The sequence below is a fragment of the Heteronotia binoei genome, chromosome 7 (assembly GCF_032191835.1).
Source record: "Heteronotia binoei isolate CCM8104 ecotype False Entrance Well chromosome 7, APGP_CSIRO_Hbin_v1, whole genome shotgun sequence".
Taxonomy (NCBI): Eukaryota; Metazoa; Chordata; class Lepidosauria; order Squamata; family Gekkonidae; genus Heteronotia; species Heteronotia binoei.
In genome coordinates, this window is record NC_083229.1 from 137,052,017 (window position 1) to 137,076,479 (window position 24,463).

A 24,463-nucleotide genomic window follows, 5' to 3' on the forward strand; every position below is an offset into this window, starting at 1 on the left:
CTCCTTTGTTTGTTTGTTTTAAATCATCATATCTATTAAAAGGAAGAAATGGGACAATACTTTGATCAAGTTTGGTTTGAAGAGAGAGGAACTTTCTGGCTGCTTTGACATATGGTAATCGAAACCAAGCTTGTCAAATTCACGCACACATGCAAAAGTGTCATGTCACATTTCGAGGCCTTTTTAATGTCTTCCAGGAACTTACGGGCAGCTAAGTTAACAGAGGACAACAGTTGCAGAGTTCCCTGTTACATTACTATGCTGCAGAGGCTGTGGCTGCCAGAGGATTTTCACTATGAATCATCCCAACCTGTGCTTTTCCAAAATCAACCATCTTCACTTTGAAGTTTATTTTAAAGCAAATTTAGGGCGACAATGGGTGGCAAATGGTTGTCTGATCTCATAATGCTTCAAGTGAGGAGGATTGCAAATTCAGGTTTTACTGACATAGTAGACAATATTATTATTATTATTGGAAAGATCATGTTCAGCATTGAGAAAGTCATTGAAATGTACTGCTGAATTGAAGTGACACTTTGCGTTAAGTATGACTTACTCTTCTGTCGACAAAGACTGATGCTGCACAGGCAGAAGAAAGGATCCTCAGACTTCCAGAAATGCCAAAAACCATTTGTGTCCCATCAAGGCCCAATTTTGGCTGGGTACAGAATTGTCCCTTCCAGTAGTTGTGTAGGAACCGCTGGGATGGTTTTATCACATGGCCTGGTTGTCTTGTCAGCCTGAGGGAACTTTGTCCACATACTCCACCCCACCCATCTCTCTCTCCCGTGGACCAGTCAGACATCCTCTTTATCATGATGAGGCACTTTGAACTCACTTGCTTTGATCCACCAAGGGATCTGTGAGTGAAAACTGGGATAACCAGGACTTTTTTTCTGGGGGGACACAGCAGAATGGAGCTCCAGAACCTCTTCGTGGAAATAAAATTCTCAAATATTTAAATGTCCATGAGGGGGCATCCATGTGTTTCCTCTTTATTTCCCTCTTGAGAGTCCTGGTAAGCCTTTTTAAGAAAAAAAGCCCCGGGGGAAAACAGTGTATTCACTTCATATGTGTGCCACATTTCTCTCCAGTGGATACACAAAGCAGCTTATCTCACTCACCTCTCTTTCATTTTATTTTTAGGGATGGAGGGTGACTCAGTGATAGAGCATCTGCCTGCTTAGCAGAAGGTCCCAGGTTCAATCCCAGCATCTCCAACTAAAAAGGGTCCAGGCAGATAGGTGTGAAAAACCTCAGCTTGGGACTCTGGAGAGCTGCTGCCAGTCTGAGTAGACAATTCTGACTTTGATGGATCGAGGGTTTGATTCAGTATAAGGCAGCTTCATATGTTGATATCCCCCCAACAACCTTGTTAAGTAGGTTAAGTTGAGAGAGTGTGACTACTTCAAGGTAACCAAACAGGCTTCCATGGTGGAACCTGGCTCTCCAATATTCTAGTTTGACAATCTGTCACCATGCAAGCATGGAAATAGGGACAGCATGCCTGCTTCTTGCTGACAAGTTAGTAAAATGTGGTTTGGAACCTGTAACTGATAGGTGGATCTGTAACTGGTTGGCAGATCGCACCCAAAGACTGCTTGTGAATGGTTCCTCATCCTCTTGGAGAGGAGTGACAAGTGAAGTGCCTCAGGGATCTGCCTGGGACCTGTTTTGTTCAGCATCTTTATAAATGATTTGGATGACGGAATAGAGGGAATGCTTATTAAATTTGCAGATGATACTAAATTGGTAGGGGTTGCAAACAAAGAAGAAGACAGAAACACGATGCAGGATGATCTTGACAGGCTGGAAAACTGGGCTAAAACCAATAACATGAATTTTAACCTGGATAAATGTAAAGTTCTGCACTTAGGGAGGAAAAATGAAGTGCCTAATTACAGGATGCAGGAGACTTGTCTTGGTAGTAGTCTGTGCGAAAAGGATCCAAGGATCTTAGTGGACCATACAATGAACATAAGTCAGCCGTATGATGTGGTAGCTAAAAAGGTAAATGTGATTTTGTAAGTAAGTAAAGTAAATTTTATTCTTATTCTTATATTCTTATTCTTATTCTTATATCCCGCCCTCCCCTTTTGGGCTGTTTCAACAGAAGTATTGTGTCCAGATCACATGAAGGGATGGTATCGCTTTGCTCTGGTTAGACCTTTTAGAGTATTGTGTTCAGTTTTGGGCACCACAATTTAAGATGGATATGGACTACCTGGAATGTGTCCAAAGGTGGGCACTGAAGATGGTGAGGGCCCTGAGGGGTCTGGAGACCAAGTCCTACGAGGAAAGGCTAAAGGATCTGGGTAAATTTAGCCTGGAGAGGAGGTGGCTGAGAGGTGATATAATCACCATCAAGTACTTGCTGTCATTTAAACGATGGTGCAGAAATGTTTTCTGTTGCTCCAGAAGGTAGGACCAGAACCAACAGATTAAAATTAAATCAAAAGAGTTTCCAGCTCAACATTAGGAAGAACTTCCTAACCATTAGAACAATTTCTCAGTGGAGCAGGCATCCTTGGGAGGTGGTGGGCTCTCCTTCCTTGGAGGCTTTTAAGCAGAGGCTAGGTGGCCATCGGACAGCAATGCTGATTCTGTGAAATTAAGCAAATCCTGAGTGGGAGGGCAGGAGGGGCTGCATCAGTGCTTCGTTCTTGTGGCCCTTTCTCACACTCCCAGGGAAATGTGTCTGCTCCTTCCTATCTCTTTATTTCCTTTCAAAATAGTTAAAATGAAACTGTTTTGCTTTCTGTTGTCCGACTCCTTTCCTTTTTCCTTTCTACATTCTTTGTCCAAAGATGGCACTTCACCTGTGGATGTCAATCTCACAGCATCAGAAAAGAAAAACAATAGAAACATCACCCGGCAGAATACAAGAAGCTGCTGGAAGTATAATATTTTGGGATAAAGGCCACGCCACTGAAGATTTTCAAGATGGGAAAATAAAGGTCATTTTGCTCATGGCTTGAATGCAGAGAACAAACCTAGAAATCTGTTCTCCTTTTGTTCTCATAAGCGGGGGGAAGCGATGTGGTCCACACAATACCTGGCAAAGATTTTTCATCCCAGTGAAAACTGGTTACGTCTATTGCTGTTAACTTCTTCCAAGGCAGGGTCTAATTCAGCTCTTAGGAATGATTAGCAGGCTTTTTTTGAGCAGGAACTCACAAGAACACAGTTCCGGCTGGCTTGGCATAGGGAGGTGTGGCCTGATATGCAAATGAGTTCCTGCTGGGCTTTTTTTTATTAAAAGACACACTACAAAAATGACAATCCTGTTTCCCTTTCAGGCAAGCTATTTGTTTTTGAGAGGAAATTTCTGTTTCTTGTAAGGATTGAACTTTTCACTCAACCCATCTCTTAAGACAACCAGCAAGGTGTTTAAGCTGTGATTCAAAATGTGACAGTAGAGTTTCCCCACACATTCAAGTTGAGCTTGATTCACCCCACCCCACACACATACACATATCACTTGTAATGAAGGAGAAAGGCACATTGGCCAGAAGGTACCTAAGGCTACTTTTCAGCTAGTGGGGGGGGGGGAGGAATTGTTGGGCACCTCTGCAGACCAGGTGCTGGCAGCAGAGACCAGAGGACTGGTTCAGGTCTGCAACAATTGACCTTCCATCAGTCTACACTAGAGTTTGTTTTTACAACCAAGGCTTGAACATTAAACTTCTTTTCTGCCTCTGCATATTGGTACTCTATGAAGATTTTTTTTATTTCTTAAATTGCTGATACTGTGGGTTCCACCTCCCCTTATGTGTCTTGCAATGCTAAATTAAAACTGCTCCACAATACAAGAAAACTCCTCCTTCACCAGAAGATGCCTGCAGCCCAAACCCTGTTTATTTGACTTGGCAAATCAGGCAGGCAACCTAAAAGGGGGGGGGGGGGGACTGGCCCAAGGACAGGTGTGAGAGATGATGTGGCTCCATCCCTGTGGCTCCTCAGCTGCAAAGGGCTTCATAGGCCACACCAAGCAGCATCTGGGATTGAGCTGGGGGCGGGTGGAAGATCAATAGCCAGTGTGGCTGTTTCAGAAGAGGCAAGAGGTTTCCCTGGCAGCAATCAGGCTGCCACATTCTGAACCACTTACAGTTTATGATTTGCTTTAAGGGCAGTCCTACGCAGAGCCTTTTACAGTAGTCCAAGCATGAGATCACAAAAAGCACAGCCGAGTCAATTGGCACACAGCAGGTGAGGTGGCAGAATGCCCTTCTGACCACCATGCCCATCTGCTTCTCCAACCACAGGGCCGCAGAGCAAACCCTTCCCCCTACCCTGCTCTTACCTGGATCTGCAAAAGCCAACTTCAGTCCAGGGCCTGCCACTGGACTCCCAAGAGTTCACAGCACTTGTAATTTCTTACCATAACACACAAGCACTTTTTTTTGGAGGGGGGGGACATTATCCCTTGACCCAGTAAAGGGAGCGATGAGGGCCCTCAGTTTCCAAGACCTGAGCAAGGCTGTGAATTATTCATTCCCAGAGTCATCATAAATCCAAAGTGACTGGACAGCATTTCACACACACACACCCCTTTTCCTAGCATGCACCATGGCGTGCTCCATTATGAAAAAGGCTTGCTCCATTACGTATCCCAAACTCTGATGTGAGCCCTATGAAACTCCACAGACCAGATCCTTCATTATGAGTTTCATGTGAAACGAATGTTTCTAAATATCTGCCACAGCCTGTTAATTCTTTTGCTAAGTACTGCCTGTTCCAATTTTGTGTCACTTGACATTTTCCTTCTACTAAATTCACAGTATATAGAATTTATGTTAGTGTGGATATGAAAATGGAAAAATGGAAAATTGTTTTCAGCCATAGGCTTTAATCCACCATTTGCTAAACCAGCCAGTTGTCACTGGAAATAAGTATCAGCCTTTCTGTCCTCTGAGCTTTAAGATCAAAAGGAAGCCTCTATAAGTACAGTCCTCCTGGGATCCCACAGGAGAATTAGGGGCCAGATGTTCACCTAGCGAAAACCTGTTTACAGACTTCAATGGTGTCGCACAAAAAACACCTGCTAGGGACACAGCCACCACTTCCTTGTCGAATGAGATTTCCCCAGCGTGTCAACTCTGAAAGAAATAAAACCTCACCCTGATGTTTTCCAAATAACCTCTGCAAACATCAGCAACTGAGTCAAGCTTCTGCTACTCCTGTGGGCTCCCTGGGCACAATTACAAGAACCGCTCTGACCCACTTCCCTTATCTTTGCTTCAGCCCTTCTGTTTAAAGATTCTAATAAATAAAACAAGTGCCTTTAATTGGTTAACAAGGAGCTTAAGCTAAGCTGGAACTGATTTTGTTTCCCTACCGAGGGAAAGGAGACGCTCTAGACACGCATGTTCCTTGCTCACAGAAAGGAGAAAATGCCTCGCTAATCTGCATTCAAATTAAAGTGACTTGCGCTGGAGGTTGCATGGCTGCATTTTCCTTGCTGAGAGTGCTCCTTGCAGACATCAGACAGCAGTAAAGGAGATTAGCCCTCTGTCATAGCCTTTTGAGCTGCATGTGTGAGCAATTCATCAGAATGGAGTCTCCTTCTGTCCCTGATGCACAGGTGTTTGGGGAGCTGTTTCTTGGCTTTTTTGAGGCAGGGTTGAATTCTACTTCTGACTATTATATACATGTTATTGTTGCTCAACTGAGACCTGGATGGCCCAGGCTACCCCAGTCTCTCAAACGTCAGAAGCTAGTTGTCAAGCATACGGGTTCAATGACAAGTCGAAGTTGATACAAAGACTACGTTTATTGATAAACCGATACTTTCTGTGTAACAGGTTCTTGAGAGTAATGCTGCAAATACATTGATACAATACTTTTAAGGCTTACTTCAAAAGGATTCCAAAGGATGGGGGTGCGGGGTAGCTCTCTGACCTTGCTTTCCCCAGATGTGTCACACTTCCTATCAGGAATGTATGGGAAGGTGCTGATTACTTCTTCTCAAGTTAGTTTCGTTTCTCACTACTTCTACTTTTTAGGCAATTAAGCAAGAAGGGGGAAGGGAAAGAATAACAGAGCTAGCAAAGTTTGCTTGGATCTCCTTCCAGCTGATCTCTAATTTGCCCCACCATTGCTCGAAAGAGGTGGGGTCTCAGGTTCACTCTCCCCCTGGCAACACTTGAACAGGCTTTCCTTCATATCCATTTACAATCTGAAAAAGGGAGGCAACAAACTGTGGCCCTCTGTCACTAATGATTGTATCAGGGAATGAGTGGAGTTTCACAATATGGTGGAAAACAAATAAGCTAGTCTCTTAGCAGTTGGCAATTGCACCCACGGGATGAAGTTTGCCTGTTTGGAAAAGGTGTCCACTACTACCAGAATTACGGTCTTCCCTTGCGAGGCTGGTAGTTCGACTATGAAGTCCATTGACACTACAGACCAAGGACGTGTGGCTGTTTCTAAAGGTTTTAATAGCCCGGGGGGCTTTCCTCCCCTCTTTTTTGCCATTAAGCAAATAGGCCAAGAAGCCACAAATTCAGAAACGTCCTTTTGGGCCACCAAAATTGCCTATTAATCAGATGCAGTGTCTTCACATACCCAAAGTGCCCGGCTAGCTTGTTGGAATGGCAGAATTGCAGGACCTCTGAGCGGAGGCTCTTGGGGACACAAAGCTTGCCATCTTTATACCAGAACCCATCCTCCCCCTTTTGCACTTCACCCAGTCGGTTTTCTACTTCCTTTTCAGTCTCTGTGGCCAGGTGTTCTCCCCCCCACTTCTCCGTTTGCAGATTCCGCCGTGTTTTGGATCAGGTGGTTACCATGGCGGCTACTTGAGAAGGGGAGATTAAGGAGTCCACCTTTTGGCTATTGTGCTGAGGGAGGCGCGAAAGGGCGTCTGCCAAGAAATTCTTTGTCCCTAGGATGTGCCTCAGCACGAAATCGAATTTGGAAAAGAACCCTGTCCACCTAATTAGCTTTTCATTGAGTTTATGATGACCTGTGAGTGCCTCCAGATTTTTGTGATTGGTCCAAATCTCGAATGGCAATTTGGCACCTTCCAGCCATAACCTCCATGTTTTTAAGGCATAAGTCACAGCAAAAGCCTCTTTATCCCACACCGACCAATTTCTCTGTTCCTGGGAAAACTTTTTAGAAATATAGGCACAGGGGTTTAGCCTTCCCTCCTCATCTTTTTGCATGAGGATGGCTCCAACAGCGACATCAGAAGCGTCACATTGCACAATGAAAGGCTTCAATTCATTGGGGTGGCTTAGGACTGGCTCACTGGTGAAGAGCCTTTTGAGCCTATTGAATGCCTCCTGACACTTTGGTGTCCAATTTAGCTTTGCTCCCGGTTTTTTGGAGTCTGGACCCTTCCCCTTTGTTTCCAGTAACTCCGTGAGTGGCAACATTATTTGGGCGAACCCCGGTATGAAGGTTTGGTAAAAAATTGCGAACCCGAGGAACGACTGGAGCTGTCTACGTGTCCTTGGGGGAGCCCAATCTAATACCGCTTGAACCTTACTCGGGTCCATAACCAGTGCCTGTGTCAAGCATTCTGATCAATAACCAATGGGTTTATGGCTTGTCAAAAGCAGGCCTGGGTAAGATCCTAGATAACGAAATGCTGCTAGTTTATTATTCTTTCCTGGCTCCTCTTTGTTTTATGACTGTTAATTAGAGAGAACAAAGCAATCAGCACCTTCCCATGAATCCTTCCACGGGAGGGAGAGCCATCTGGGCAATGCAAGGCCGAATGCCTGATAACGCCCTGGGAATGTATGTAGTTTTGATATTCTATGTGTGAACGCTCCCCTGCTTCCCCTCCCTGTAGAAATCCCTTTGAAGTGTATCTTAAAACCTGTGTATCAATGTATTGGTTTCATTCTTCTCAAGCCATGGCTTGAGCCAAAGTATCGGTCTATCAATAAACATAGTCTTTGTAGCAACCTCGACTCATCATTGAACCCGCATGCTTGACACCATGCCCTGAAACTCTGAAACCCAAATAGTCGAGTTCGGTCTTGTGAAACTCACATTTTGACAACTTAGCATACAGCTTATGCTTCAACAGTGTGCTCAGAACCTCCCTCACTAATTTCACATGCGACTGGAGATCTTGTGAGTAGATAATTATGTCATCCAGGTACACCACTACCCCCTCAAACAAATATTCTCTCAGCACTTCATTGATAAAGTTCAGGAACACTCCCGGCGCTCCTTGTAACCCAAATGGCATTACTAGGTACTCGAATTGTCCCATTGGAGTATTGAACACCATTTTCCATTCATCCCCTTCTTTGATGCACATCCTGAAGTACGCATCCCTCAAGTCCAGCTTAGTAAAAATCTTCCCCTCTGACAAAGTACTGAGTAAGTCCTTGATGAGGGGTATTGGATAAGCATTGGATGTGGAAATCCCATTAATCCCCCGAAAATCAACATAAAGTCTGAGCGAGCCGTCCTTCTTTTTCCTAAAGAGGACGGGGGCTGCATGGGGGACTGTGGCGGGTCGGATAAAGCCTCTCTTCAGGTTCTTATCTAGGAACTTCCTCAGTTCCACCTTCTCAGCCCACCCCATCGAGTACAGCTTGGCCCACCCCATCGAGTACAGCTTGGTCTGCCCCGGGATCAGTTCAATGGCACAGTCCGTGTCCTTATGGGGCAGAAGTTCATTGGCTCCCTGTTCACTGAACACCCCCCTTAAGTCTCGATAAGCCTTAGGGATCGTCTGGACTTCCTCCATTGTCAAGCAAACCTTTTCATTGCGAGGCGGCAGACTGGGGCCCCACTCCTGATTCCAATGATGGGCTCAACACTTCGGATCATTGAATTCTATCGTCTGGTCTCCCCATCAAATGTCTGGCTCGTGCTTGGCTAGCCACCCTACTCCCAAAAGCACATCTTAAGAGGATGATGGGGCTATTACAAAAGCCTCCTGGTCCAGTGGTCTTTAATGCCCACCGGTACTAATTGAGTCTCTAACACGCATGGTTACCCTCTCATCACTGACCCATCCATCTGCTCAAACTGGATGGGGTGCAGCAAAGCCGTCGTGGGAAGCCCCAATGCGTCCACCAGTTTAGGGATGATTATGTCTCTCGTGCACCCCAAGTCAATCAAAGTTTTCACCTGCACGAACCTCTTGAGTCTGCTGTTTAGTAAAATTACTGGTACAAAATATAGCGACCCTGTTACTCTCACCCTGAGTGGTGTCGGTTCAACGGCGACCTGCTGACTGGCACCGTTTAGAGCAGGTCGTCCTCATTTCCCGCCAGCTTGTCCTCCCAGGAAATCTCACTCAGCTCATCAATGACGATGGTGTCCTCATCAGGCATCGGGCTCGTGGCTGTGCTGCTCTTTGCCGCATCCTTAGGGTGGCCGGTCTGCTTCTTTGGAGTCGGAGTGCTTGTCTTGGAGGTTCTAGATGGTGGTCAAGAGGGGTTCAGGCAGCTGCTGGCCAGGTGACTCGGGTCCCCGCACCAAAAGCATTTGTGGGTTGCCGGGGGCTTCCTGGCTGCTCCCCCCACCTGGGTTTTCTTTGCCTCTGTCTTCACCCCCGCTTTCGGGTCATGGCCTGACTTGCTGCTTTGTTGCTGGCATTGCATGGCCACTCGCTTCATGTTGGTTTCCACTTCCCTCGCCAGCTGTATCCATCCCACCAGGGTGGTTGGTCTTGCTTGCTTCAGGGCCTGATCCAGGATACTCGCATTCAGCCCACAGGTGAAATGCTCAATCTTCATCACCTCACTCCACCCCCTCACCTTGGCTGCGTTGGTGCAGAACTCGGCCACATACTCACGAATCATCTTGGAGTCTTGTTGCATATCCCTCAGGGCGGCCAGTGTGCGGGTCTCCTGCAGGGGTTCCTCGTAATTGGCCAATAGGGCCTGTAAGAAAGTGGCTACATAGTCCAGCTCCGGGCTTATGGCCTCATACAGGCTCACGTACCATCTTTTGGCGGCCCCCTTCTATTTCGATCCCAGATAGTCCACACGACTAAATTCATCAGGGAAGGTGTTCCCCCAATAATGCCTGTAAGCTATTAGCGTGGATCATGAAATACTCCACCTCCTCAGGATCACCATCAAAGGTGGCTTCCAATTCCCTTCCTCCGCCCCCTTCTAGAGGGGCCGGGGGTGCTGCCGGTTGCGCCCGTGGTGGTACTGCTGAGGGTCTGGCCGCAGGCAGTTGTGGGGCTCTTCTCGTGTCAGTCATCCCCAGAATCCAGTCAACTTGCCTGTTGAACTCTCCGGCCATCATGGTGGTCATCGCTTGCATCCCATCCCGCAACCTGTTGGCGACCTCTTCAACTTCTTTTCGAACCATCACTCAGAATTCTCGAGCAATCTCGTCTTCCTCCTCATGGGTCCCAACCTCATGGGTCCCAACCACCTTGGCCAGAGGTGGGTCGGCTTCCGCACCGGTCTCTGCCGTGCTCCCCTCCTCTCCAGGTTTGGCCACTTCACCCTCTTCATTGGCCATCTTCACCCGGCGCATGTGCCTGGTTAGGATGGCCTCTCTGCGCGCCGGGGCCTCATCCATCGTGGTGGTAGAGGTACACAGTTGCCACTGATGCAGGGTGACCAAGAGTTGTTGAATGTGGAGAGGGGAGCCCTTTCCAGCGACTCTCCGGCCATCTAGCACGTGCCATGGTGGTGTTGGTGCTCTTGCCCCTTCCTCAGGTTCTGGAAGTTCACTGCTCACTGGAATTTTTTTAGCCATTTGGTTATAAAGTTGCCAGGGCGGTTAAACTTCTTATAGGATTACTCTCAAAATGTCAAGCATGCGGGTTAAATGACGAGTCAAAGTTGATACAAAGACTACGTTTATTGATAGACCGATACTTTCTGTGCAACAGGTTATTGAGAGTAATGCTGACCATACATTGATACAATACTTTTAAGGCTTACTTCAAAGGGATTCCAAGGGATGGGGCTGCGGGGTAGCATTCACACATAAACTATCATAACTGTCTACATTCCCATAGTTTTATCAAGACTGAATCCTTGCTTTCACAGATGTCTCTCACTCTCTTACTGGAATGTATGGGAAGGTGCTGATTACTTGGTTTCAATTCTCACTACTTCTAATTACAAGCCATAAAGCAAGATGCGGGGTAAGGGAAATAATAACAAGCTAACAAAGTTAGGTCCTCCATGATACTTCACAGACCAGGTTAGGCAGGACCATAAAGCAATGAATTAACAATGGAATTTCACCATGCTTGACAAGCACGGTATCAGAAGGGAAGATCTTTACAAAATTGGACCTAAGGAATGCTTACTTTAGAGTTCGAATAAAAGAAGGGGATGAGAGGAAAACCGTCTTCAATACTCCCATGGGCCAGTTCGAGTACTTAGTCGTTTGGATTGCAAGGGGCGCCTGGAGTTTTTATGAATTTCATCAATTAAGTATTGAGGGAGTACCTGTATAAAGGTGTAGTGGTGTACTTGGATGATATAATTATTTACTCCAAAGACTTAAAATCGCATGTGAAACTAGTGAGGGAAGTGCTCAGCACTCTGTACAAACATAAGCTATAGGCTAAACTGTCTAAGTGCGAGTTCCACAAAACAGAGTTAAACTATTTGGGATACCAAGTATCGGGGAAGGGACTAGCCATGGACCCCGCCAAGATACAAGCAGTATTAGATTGGGAACCCCCGAGAACACGTAGACAGCTCCAATCGTTCCACGGATTCTCGAATTTTTACCATAATTACATTCAGGGCTTTGTGCACACCACGCTGCCACTGACGGACCTGCTCAAAACAAAGGGAAATGGTCCAGAAGTGAAAAGGCCAGGCGCCAAACTGGCATGGACAGCCAAGTTCCAGGAAGCATTCAATAAACTGAATAGACTGTTCACTAGTGAGCCTATCCTTAGCCACCCTGATGAATTGTGACCTTTCGTGGTTCAATGTGATGCTTCTGATGTTGCAGTAGGAGTAATATTAATGCAGGCTGATGATGGAGGGAGATTATGACCATGTGCGTACATTTCTAAAAAAATTTCCCAAGAACAATGGAATTGGTCCGTGTGGGACAAAGAAGCATTTGCTGTGACTTTTGCTTTAAAAACCTGGAGATCTTGGCTAGAGGGAGCCAGAGTCCCATTTGAAATTTGGACAGATCACAAAAACTTGGAGGCCCTCACAGGGCATCGAAAATTAACTGAAAAGCAAATCCGGTGGGCGGGATTTTTCGCCAAATTCGTTTTTATTCTAAAGCACATCCTGGGACCAAAAAATTTCTTAGCCGATCCATTATCCCAACTCCCCTAACACAATAGTCAAAAAGAGGAAGTCATTGACTCCATAATATCACACGATCACTTAGTTGGAGTGGTTACTACTAGATCAAAAACAAAGAGGGATGACACCAGAGAAAGGTGGGGAGGAGAGAGACTAATCAAGGAAGTAGAGGAAGAGGGGGACTCCAAACCAGAAGGAGTTAAGAAGGGAGAGGGGGGATTCTGGTACTGGGAAGGGAACTCTACATACCAGAGAGCTTCTGAAAAGTAGTAGTACAATTTTGTCACAATAGCAATATCTCAGGGCACTTCGGTTATGTAAAGACATTACACTTGGTCAATCGACAGTTCTGGTGGCTGCATATGAAAAAGGACATTTTAGAATATGTATCCACTTGCCCTTGTGTATCATGGCGAAGAAGAAAGGTGGGAAACCCCCTGGATTATTTCAATCCTTAGAGACAGCTGGCCAGCCATGGTCGGTAGTTTCAATGGATTTTATTGTAGAACTTCCCATGTGTCAAGGGAAAACTGTAATACTGGTGATAGTGGACACTTTCTCGAAGCAAGCTCACTTCATTCCTTGCCCATAACTGCCCAACGCGAAGAAACTAGCCTATTTGTTCTTCCAACATATTGTTAAAATACACTCTTTTCCTGATAAGATCATTACTGACAGGGGCCCACAGTTCATTGCCAACTTCTGGCAGGAGTTTTGCAAATTAACAGGTATAGAGCAAGGTCTGAGCTCAGCATACCATCCTCAGACAGACGGACAGACGGAAAGAGTAAATGCGCTTCTAGAGCAATATTTACAGTGTTATGTGAATCACCAACAATCCAACTGGGTAGAATTACTGCCTTTTGCTGAATATGGATGTAATAACAGTGTCCATAGTTCTACCAAGATGCCCCCATTTTGAGTAGTGAATGGTTATGAGGGGAAACCTTTCCCATTATTACCAGGGGGGAAAGCCACTGAATTGCCTTCATCATTTGAAAATTGGTGGGGAAATTTAGGAAAAGAATGGAAGGTAATACAAGAAAATTTGGAGGCAGCCAAAGACACCTACAAGAAGTATTATGACAAAAAACACACTCCAGTATGGAATTTCAAAGTGGAAGAGACGGTTTTCCTATCAACCAGGAACTTACCAATGCCTCAACCGTCTAAAAAGTTGCCGTACAAATTTCTAGGTCCGTTCAAATGTTTAGTAAAATTCACCCTGTCTTTCATTGCAGCCTATTACGCCGAGATCCTGGAACTTTGGCTTCACACCCTCGACCACCAGCTCCACAACCTATCCAAGTTGAGGGTCAGAGTCACCATGAGGTGCAAGAAATTTTGGATGCAAAATTTAAAAGGGGGGGTGCTGTATTTTTTAATTAGATGGAAGCACTTCCCACCTAGTCACGATAAAAAGGTTCCAGGCAAACAGGCATGAAAAAACTCAGCTTGAGACCCTGGAGAACCACTGCCAGTCTGAGCAGACAATACTGATTTTGGGGAGGGATGGTGGCTCAATGGTAGAGCATCTGCTTGGTAAGCAGAAGGTCCCAGGTTCAATCCCCAGCATCTCCACCTAAAAAGGGTCCAGGCAAATAAGCGTGAAAAACCTCAGCTTGAGACCCTGGAGAGCCGCTGCCAGTCTGAGTAGACAATACTGACTTCGATGGACCAAGGGTCCATATGTTCATATGGCTTCATATATGGTTCATATAGCTTCATATGTTCAATGGGTAGAAGCATCAAATGTAAGAGCTCCCAGATTAATCAAAAATTCTACCAACTGAATCCAGACAAGCCCTGGAAAAGATCATAGGGGGGCAGTATGTCAAGCATGTTATTTCTATGCCTTATTGAATTCTGATTTCTTCCTCTCCCCCTGACAACTGTCCCTTCTCATGGCTGCATATCAAAGCTAACCCCCCCTATAGTTTCTCACCTTCCTTCCTGCTTCTCCACCCCAGGATAGCAAATGTAGGAATGCTGTAACTTTGATGATAGAGAGAAAGGAGACGCCTCCCCCAAATGGTTCTTACTCTTTGCTTATTGACTTCAAGAAGAATGTGTGAGACCCAGGGAAGTTTCAACCACAAGATAGTGCTTTGCATAGTTGTAACAGTTCACATTTAGTTGTTATGTCTTGAAGCTATCTTTCCCATGTTCTTTGATGTAATCCTTAAAACACCATGCCATGAGCAACTCTGTATCACTTTCAAGGTGCTGCACCTTGAGCAACAATGGATTATCAATAAACTCATTAGGGTTTGTAGAATCTTTCGGGCTCAAGTGCCGTGTTCTACTGGAGAAAGTTTTTCTTCCAGACGTTTCGTTCTCAGCTGCGGAGAACATCCTCAGTGGCGTTGCAGCCGGAGCAAGTGCTCTGCAACGCCACTGAGGATGTTCTCCGCAGCTGAGAACAAAACGTCTGGAAGAAAAACTTTCTCCAGTAGAACATGGCACTTGAGCCCGAAAGATTCTACAAACCCTAATGATGTTACCAGCCATGAAAACCTGAAATCTTTGATATCAATAAACTAAGACTTTGTATTCACCAATTGCTTGGTTGCTTGAGATACCCATGCTTGACATCAGCTCTGGTTGGTACTTGGGTGGGAGACCATCAAGGAGTCCAGGGTCGCTACGCAGACCACCTCTGAATGTCTCTTGCCTTGAAAACCCTCTGAGATGTTCCACCAGCTTTCAAGTTCAAGACCAGATCATTTTCCAGAAGAACAGAAATAATTTTCAAGGCTTTCAGGTAGATGAGAGGGAAAAAGTAGGTTAGTGCTAAATTTATACAGATTTTAATTTTCAACTGCCAGCCTTTAACTGCTGAATTCTAAGCACTGGTTTTTGGAACATTGTGGTGTTGAAGGACCTGCCACTACTGTGCATGTGTAGACAGCCCAAGTGTTACACATCCTGCCTCTCTTTGCTTGTTGAGAGGTTCAATGGAGAGACGTCCTCTGTGGCTCTTGGCATCTTCCTCACTCCTTCACACCTCCTGGCACTCAGCTGGGGGGGGGGGGCGGTTTCCATCTCCAGGTTTCTCAGTCTCCTGCCTGAGGCCCCATTCTGGACATTGGTGAGGCAACAACCCTGGCTTCCCCTTGGCACACCCCCCACATGCCTGCAGCTCACTGATGCTCATGGGGTTTGGCAGAATTCTTCCCTCATGCCATTCATCTGCTCACTCTCCTATGTTTGGGGGGAGAGGTTATTTGTGACAGAAAACCCCTCCCCCTGTTTAATGTGTGTTAAACTAATGTGACCCAGGTTTTATTACAATGGCTGTGGTACATGAGTACATTGTTATGACATCATATTTTTCTTCAAAATAACTGCATTTTATTTCTGCCTTTGCATTCAAGCCTCCCCACCATTCCCATCTCTCAGACCACCACCATTCCTTACGTATTTGAAATAAACCAAAGATTGGAAATCCTTGTCTTTACAAACTGAACAGGCATTTTGAACAACTCATTCTTGGAAAAACAGCCTGGACAACATTAATCAGATGCTAGAGGGGAAGTTTTAGCATTTACCACTCCACCACCCTAAAAAAAAAGGACTGCCAGATATTAATGGTTAAACATACAGGACTGAAATTGGGGGTGGGGGGGGATGAAGGAGAGGAGGAACCATTCAAGCTTCTGGCTTACATAGTCTGTCTCCACTCCCAGGGTGCTTGAAGAATCTTCTGCTCCTCTTGACCTGAAACAATTCTTAATGCAATTCACAAATGTTGCTTCCACTTTAGGAAGAATAGTTCCCTTTTGCACTTGTGCCTCCCTTTTTGCTTTCATCTCATCTAGAGAAAGGGGTTTTGGTGATTTTGGAATTTGGGGGTCCTTGTCCTGCTCAGGGGTCACATAACTAGTTAGAATTCAAAAATCTTGTTCATTTTCAGAATTAACCTGAGAAATCGCTCCACTAACTCAGAAGAGATATTTTATGACAATATTTTACTGAAGTACACAAGGCAGGAGTACAAAAGAATAAACTGATTTTTCCCCTTTAGTAGCATTTAACTCTCCTGCTGTTGAATGGGACTGTAACAACATAGCTTCACAACATTCTGCTGAGGTAAATGTTTTCTTTGTCAGAGAAATACCATTACAGGAGGGTTTGTGTACTATTTATCCAAAGCCCTTCAGAGCGCAGAGCCCCTCCATCTCTGAATGAAAGTTGTTTCTGTTGAACGAGTCATCTTGGAGCTGAACAGAGGGGAAGAAACCATCCCTGGGTTTAATCCACAGTGGGGGATCCAAGACCTACTGCAAAATGTGGGGGTTGCTGGTCACAGTGACCACAACAAGGGCTTTGTATTTCATTTATACATATCTGGGTAAGTGCCAGGGAACTCCAACTTGGTCATATTTGACATTAAAAGAGGACACTTTTCTTGTGAAGCTGATATATTTTTCAACACCTTTGGGGGATTGAAATGTGTTTATAAATGTGCACCCCAATACTTAAAATTTTGGTTCCTACTACTGAAAACACCAAGGCTGTTCCATTGTATACTCATAATTTGACTTCTACCCTTCACTTTTCTTACATATCCTTGATTGTCACATGTTTTAAGTTGGTTTCTGTTTTTTTAATCTACTTTCACAAAATTTCAATAAGCAATTAAAAGGTTGAAAAAGAGAGAGAGGAAACTTCTCTCTAAAATCAGGAATCAGGGTAAAAAGGAAGTTGAAAGGAAACACCAAGAGGGTCAAATCTCTTGAAAGGGCTTGTGGGATGGGGGCATCACACAAAAGCTCCATGCTGGATGTTCATTTAGAATGTCTATCACTGGTCAGAAAAGGCAGTACAAAGTCCAAGAGGTTACCAGCAAAGCCATCTGAGAGAAAAAGATTTCCTTCAGAATATGAAAGGCTTGCCCAAAGAGGGCAAGGGAAAACAAACACAAACTTGCACAAAGAAAATGAAACAGACACTTAGGGATGCCAAAAAAAAATCATTTTGAAGACTACTGTAAGCTCTTGGAGGATTGGCTACATCAAGGGTGTGTGGCCTAATATGCAAAGGAGTTACTTCTACAAAAAAAGTCCTGCCTGTGAGTGAGTGTACAGTATATTGGGACAACAAATGGAACTTCACAGATACACCGATGGGATCTGGGCTGGCAGTGACAGAAGAAGAAAGGGACCTGGAGTCAGGGGGATAGTGGACAGCACAATGCAAAGGTTGACCCAGTGCATGGCTGCTGTGGGAAAAAGCCAATCCTCTGCTGACCATAATTAAAGAAGGAATAGAGAATAATGCTGCTGCTATTTTACTAAAACTCACTGCCACTAGATGGGGTGATGGCCATCATCTTGGAAGTCTTTAAAACGGGCGTGGGGAAATGCATGGAGGATGGCGCTATCCATGGTGCTAGTCCTGATGGGCCTTTGCTCTGATCCAACAGGGCTCTTCTGAAGTTCACATGTTTTTATCTAGGCTCTACACAGTCAAAGCTTGGTGGCAAAGGGTTAGTACAACACTCAAAGAAGAGCAGACAGCAACCTGTCTGTCATTGTCATCCTCCTCCTCCTCTTCATCAAATGTATAATTGCCCAATCCCTGCTACTGCACGGCTCCAGGCAGGGCTTTTTTTTTGTAGCAGACACTCCATTGCATATTAGGCCACACAGCCCTGATGTAGCCAATCCTCCTGGTGCTTCCAGTAGGTCATGTAAGAAGAGCCCTGTAAGCTCTTGGAGGATTGGCTACATCAGGGGTGTGGTGGCCTAATATGCAAAGGAGTTCCTGCTACAAAAAAAAAAAAGCCCTGGCTCTGGGTGATCGTAGAATCATATAGTTGGAAGGTACCTCCAAGGACATCTAGTCCAACCCCCACACAATGCAGGAAACTTACAAATACCTCCCCCCAAATTCACAGGCTCTAAATTCACAGGATTCACACCAGATGGCCATCTAGCCCCTGTTTAAAAACCTCCAACATTAAAAGCCACAGAATAAAATATATAGATAATACTAATGCAGCAGTCAGGTGGAAAAAAATTACCATTTCTTCCCAATTCCGGACTGTGACCACCTGGTGGGTGGGTGAGTGGGGGAGGAGCAGAGCAGTCTGAGGAGGAGAGGGTGTCAGCCAGAATGGAAATGGTCTCTGTCCTCAACCAAAAACCTGGCAGAACATCTCTGCCTTACAGGCCCTATGGAATTACATGAGATCCCACAGGGATCTGATGGTGTTTGGCAGAGAGTTCCACCAGGTTGGGGCCAGGACCAAAAAGGCCCTGGCCCTGGTCAAGGACATCTGGATATCTTTAGGGTCAGGGATCACCAGCAGCTTGCTATTGAAGAAGCATAACACTCTCCTGGGGACATACTGGAGGAGATGATCCTGCAGATACATTGGTGCCTGACTGCTCAAGGTCTTAAAGGTCAGCACCAAAACCTTGAACTTGACTCAGTACTCCACTAGAAGCCAATGCAGCTGGTGTAGCACAGGTTGTATATCTGTCATCTGTGACATTCCCGTCAGGACTTGCACCACTGCATTCTAGAACAGTTGGAGCTTCCAGGTCAGTCTCAAGGGCAAGCCACTACAGAGCAAGTTACAGTAGTCTAGCCTGGAGGTGACATTGCATGAATTACCATGGCTAGTTCAGGGTTCGATAGAGAAGGGGCCAATTGCCAAGCCTGATGTAGATGAGAAAATGCCAGCCTGGCAATGTGCATGACTTGGGCCTCCATATTCAAGGAGGCATCCAGAATCACACCCAAACTCTTGCCTGACTGCACAAGTGTCAATCATGCCCTGTCAAGAGTGGGAAGTCTGTGCCCCAACAACTTCTGCCTTGACCTGCACATGGGAAGTACCAGCTGAGATGCATCTGGCCTTGCTGTGGGGAGAGGGGTCAGGAAAGACTCCTTTATTTGTGTCTCAGATCAGAAGCTAACTGGTGGGGGAAGGGTGGGCAGTAACAGAGGCACATGGGAGAGTCGAAAGCAGTGAGCCTTACCAGAAGCCCTCCACCCTGGCAGCTGCCCCATCTCAAGGTAGGAGGTCCCTGGGGGGTGGGACAGGACAGGACTTACCCTGTCCATCTATCCCTACCTGACACCTCATGCTAGAGAAGCAGGCAGTGTCCAGCTTGACTGATGCATGAGTCTCTGCAACTGAAAGTAATGGCCATTTGAAGGTTTATTTAACTCAGCTGTGTCCCAACAAGGGAGCCTCTTTTGCTGGACACGCAAGCAAGGGCTCAACCTTCATGAACTTCATCAATTGTCATAGCAAGGCTAAGAGAGAAAGGGTTCCCTTTCAAGACATTAGGAGATGTCACAAATTCTGTCACTTTGACTTTATTTTTCTTTTGAAACAATTGTCACAGCAAAACAATAACACAGCAGCCCATACAATGACTACCGGAAAGAGGAAAATGGAAACACATCATGGAAATATTGGGAGGGGGAGTGAATTGATTCCTTCAATTCTGTTCTTATTCCTTTTCTTTCCTTCCTTTCCTCCTATCATCAGAGGAGGAATGACTAAAAGAATAATATACTATTAACGAAAGGAAAAGCAAATTTACAAAAAGAAAGTGAATTCCAGTACTGTTGTAATCCAGCTCTGTAAGGTGATGCTGCACAAGTGGAAGGGCCTTTGCCTTACCTAGCAAGAAGGTGTCTTCAGTTTTAAGTCCCAGCTGCCTTCATCCACTGAGCATCCAGTAAACATCTTGCTTAAGAAAGAACAGCAGTCCTTCAGCTTCCAAAGCAGAAATAATCCTTCACCTTAGCTTGAAAGTGCTAGGCTTCCAATGAGCTCTAGCTTCCAACAACTTTGGGCCAAGTTCAACTCTGAGAGATACATCTGAGATCCAATCCTACATATAAACTGACAGAAGGGGTGATCAAAAGATTCTATGATTACCAAAATCCAGATAGCAACCCCATATAATAATTGGGTGTTATTTTAGAATTGAACATCTGCATTGCATCAGAGATGTATCTTCTTCCCCTTGTGAAGTTGAAGTGGAATATTGTTCCAGTAGCAGGTTTAATCTTATTCAGAACAAATTTGTAGTGATGAGACTAGGAGAGGTTTGAAGAGAAAACAATCCCCAGGTAGCAGAAATTCCTGACTTTTTATTATCTCTTTTTATTTCTGAATTAATTTTGTCTATCTTTTTTTGAGGCCCAGTAATTTTCCCTAGAACATATAAAGTATTGTCTCTTTCAAATTCCCTATGCAATTGCCAAATCCTTCTTTTCATAGTTTTTTTACTCAGAATCAAACCACTCATTTATTTTCTGGGGTTCAGACATGTTTGTGGACTTCAATTGGCATGAGTAGAAAGACTCAAATAAGGAAAAGAGAACATGCAGTAACTCTAATGCGGGTGTAACTGGGGGAGATCTAGAAATTTCATCCTTGATAGAGCTGACTTCAGCTGACTGCAGCATATCTGAACACTCTCCCCCAATTGCTGGGAGCAGGAGACTCGGCATATTTCATTATCCTGCTGTAGCCATTTCCCTTGTCCATTTACAGGAAGGGAATTCTCAATGTGAGATGTCAAAATGAGAGATATGGGTAAATGATCTCTGTGCATAAATTCCTGTACAGAAGGGCTCTTTATCAAGTGTAGAAAGTCAAAAGCTACTAGGAAGTAATCAATAACACTTGCCCCTGACATTTGGAAAAATGTTAAACCTCCCCTGTGATGAACTTGAGGTCATCAGAAGGAAAAGGCCATCCTCTAGGCCAAACCCCAGCCAAGTCGCTTAGCAAGGCTTCGTTATCACTACCAATTCTGGCACTGAAGTCACCTGCTAAAATTGCTATTTTATCTGGGAAAGTCTCTGTTAATTGATAATTTATCAAATTCCAATTTTCATTCATGGTTGCCCAACTAATTGCAGAAGATAAATAACCTGAGACAAAAATGAAGGGGTAGCTATCCAGAGTAACCAAGACACCCAATACCAAATCATGAGAAATCAGAACTTTGGTTGAGGTGATGTTAATGCAGTGGAAACCAAACCAGCTAGACCAGCCCTGAGTTTCCCTCCCCTCATCCCCAATGAGGTTTCCCTTATAAAGGAGATGCAGCCAGGAAACATAGCTTCATTCAAGGTCTGTGTTCCTCGGTGCAGGATGATACCTTATTTATTTATTTATTTATTTAGATAATTTATGTTACTCCATTTCCCAGATGGGCTCAGGGTGGATAAGAACATTTTAAAACAGTAAAACAGCAATTAAAACCAATAAAAGTAGACAATACAATTTTGTGACTCAGTTGGGCACATCATAATATACTGAACATCAGATAGTATAAAATCAATATTTCAGCAGAGGTTATATCACAGCATAGGATGAGCCGATGGGATAGGATGCTTCAATCAAATGCCTGGGATAGAAATGTGGTGACTTGTGGCAACTGAATTTTGCTCTTCCATCTTGCAATGCTCCTGTCAGCTGATGTAACTCTTCTGAAATAAAAGACTTAGCTGAACGTAGCCATCGTGAAACACTGTTACTAACCATGCAAAAGGCCTTGCTTATCAAAGTAGAGAGTTGTAGATTGTTGCTAATGCTTGGTGTGAACATTTCTTTCCCTTGATACTAACAAAGGCAGAAATTCCCCTTTGAAGATAAAGCGCCTCCAGGGACAGCCGCCTGGCCATCCCTGAAAGACTAACTGTAACAATAAGATAAGAGAAGGAGACCGTGTGAATCTTTGCACCTCAACTCAGCAATGTTTAGAATTGTGGCTTTGTATAGTTCCTTTTGATGTATTCCCTTACAGCCTGCTTCCTACTGCTACAATGTATCAGTCTCAATTTTCCTTCGTATTGATGTTTATGGATTATCAAGTAAAAGCTAACTTTGCAACAATTCAAGGTCTGGTTAATTTGAGATCCCATCGTCTGACAGCTCCGGCTGAGGATTCTGAGCTGATTTGTCTCAGCTGGTCATGAATCATCACACTATTCCATACCAGGAGCGTAAAGAACAGAACACCCCTTGTTTAGACCAAATCTGAATGCTTGAGCATTCAAGTGGAGCAGGAGCAGAGGAAGCCAATTGTCCTCCCTCTGTGAAAAGGGCATCCCTAGTAGGTTTTATTCCTAAATAAGATGGGATTCCACCAGTCATTTTTTGTGAGTCCAGGAAATCATGTATAACTGGCCCCATGGGGGGACTCTCCTAGTTTGATAGATCTGTATTTTTTTAACAGCCAGGAGTCTTGCAATCTACCTTGGCCTCCCCCCAGAAATTTTATTTGATCATGCCACCTGCACTCCCCTGCTTTCTCTTTGAGTGCCCGATTACAACTAATTTATCTTGTAGCTCTTGCATGCACATGATAACATTAGACTACTCTAAGATATGAATCTAGAAAGCTGATATCAACTACATTTAAATCTTTATCCTCCATTGACAGAGGAACATGTAACTGTTGCTTAGATGCCAGACCACTATTTCCCCTGTCCATTAACTGGAGCTCCCGATGTTTGTCAGGAAATGACAGGTCAGTCTGCAGGTTTTCCTTTCTGTTTGCCCTTGATGGGGTTAGGGGACCAAATCTTCAAGCCTGTAAAGTGGCTGAGTCCAATTTACTAGGAACAGAGGGGTAACAAATAGCTTTAAAAGATCTCTGGCCAGGGCTTTTTTTGGTAGAGAAAGCCCAGCAGGAACTTATTTGCATATTAGGCCACACCCCCGATGCCAAGCCAGCCAGAACTCTAGGATTCTATGATTTTATATGATGCCATGTAAATGCAGCCAGCCAGACTTAGCCATGATCAGAATTCTGAGAAAGAGAAGCATCGGTCTATCAGGACTATAGGGGCTGTCAGTCTTTCATAATATTTTAGATCTGTGTTTTCAATCCTTTGATTCAATAGAGCAGCCAGATACTCTCTAGTCTGCTGCTTGTTCCCCCAATTTATGATATGGCCTCTAAAAGGATAAGCCCTTGACTCAAGTTTTGGACTGAAATAACAAATCAATTGTATATGGCTTCCAATATGGATAAACTAATATTTCTGTTATCAGATATTGACTCTATGGTTTCTTATAAGGTAGCACTTTTTGCTTTGGCTGCTAGTAAAATCAGGGCAAAGGCAGTATCCAGTAGACAATAAAATGATGTTGTTAACTGGACTATTAGAGCCTGATTATGGAATCACAGGGTTGCTGTATGTAACAAGATTTTAAATAATCTAATGTATTAATCTTAGAGTCCTTGACTGCTTTTAACTTGTAAATTGCTGTAATTGCAATGGCCAGTGGCTTTACACAATGCATTTTTACTGTACTGTGCTAAAAGGATAAATCCAACATGGGTTGAGAACAGACTTTTGCCTTGCGTTGCTCCAAGGTAGCAACCCAGGCTCAATACAACTAGGGATGTGCATTCGGCTCGGCCGAGCCATATTTACAGCCGAACCAGTGTTGATTCGGCCGCATACGGAATAGCCTGCAGCCGACTTCCATAAGCGCCCATTACACGGCAGCCGAATAGGCTCGTTGTGTAGTTACGAATAGCTATTCATAAGCAAACAGCTGTCAATTCAAAACAAAAGGCGGCAATTAGCTTCTGGAGCTTCAAAGGAGCTCCTTTGGCACCTTCCCGCCTCTGCCTTAACATCCCTGGGATCAGGGAGGGGGGAGGGGGAAGAGGAGCCCCAACAGCCAATCCAAAGCATGCATTTGTAAAATACATTGGAAATGCATGCTTTGAAGGGCTTTCTAAGGAGTCTTCACTTCCTGGCTGACTCCTCCATGCTGTGTGTAAGAGATTGCTTAAGCTGCTGCAGCTCTCTCACTCAGACTTCCCTGGAAGACAAGGTAAAACACTTTTTGGGTTCTTGTTTTTATTTATTGTTGGTAAAAGGACTTTTTTTAAAGACTTAGAGTCCCTTTACTTATCCAGATTTGGGTGGTGGTGGGGTAGCTTATTTGGGGTTTCTGCTTGGGGAGGGGGCCTGGGGTGGGGGGGTTTGCCAATCTGCCCATATCTTAATTTAGTGAGAGGACTTTTAAAAGTGCAGTGTCCTTTTACTTCTCCTGATTTGGGTGGCTTTAATTTCTTGGGGTTAGGGTGAAGGGTTTTTTGGGGGGGAGGGGGTGGCAAAGTTCCTGTATTGTTAAAAGCTAATTTTTTACTGTTTTAAAAGTATTCAGTGTTTGATTTGTTGCTGCTGTGCTGTGTTGTGCTGCTGCTATTACTCTTTTCTTTGGGTTCTTG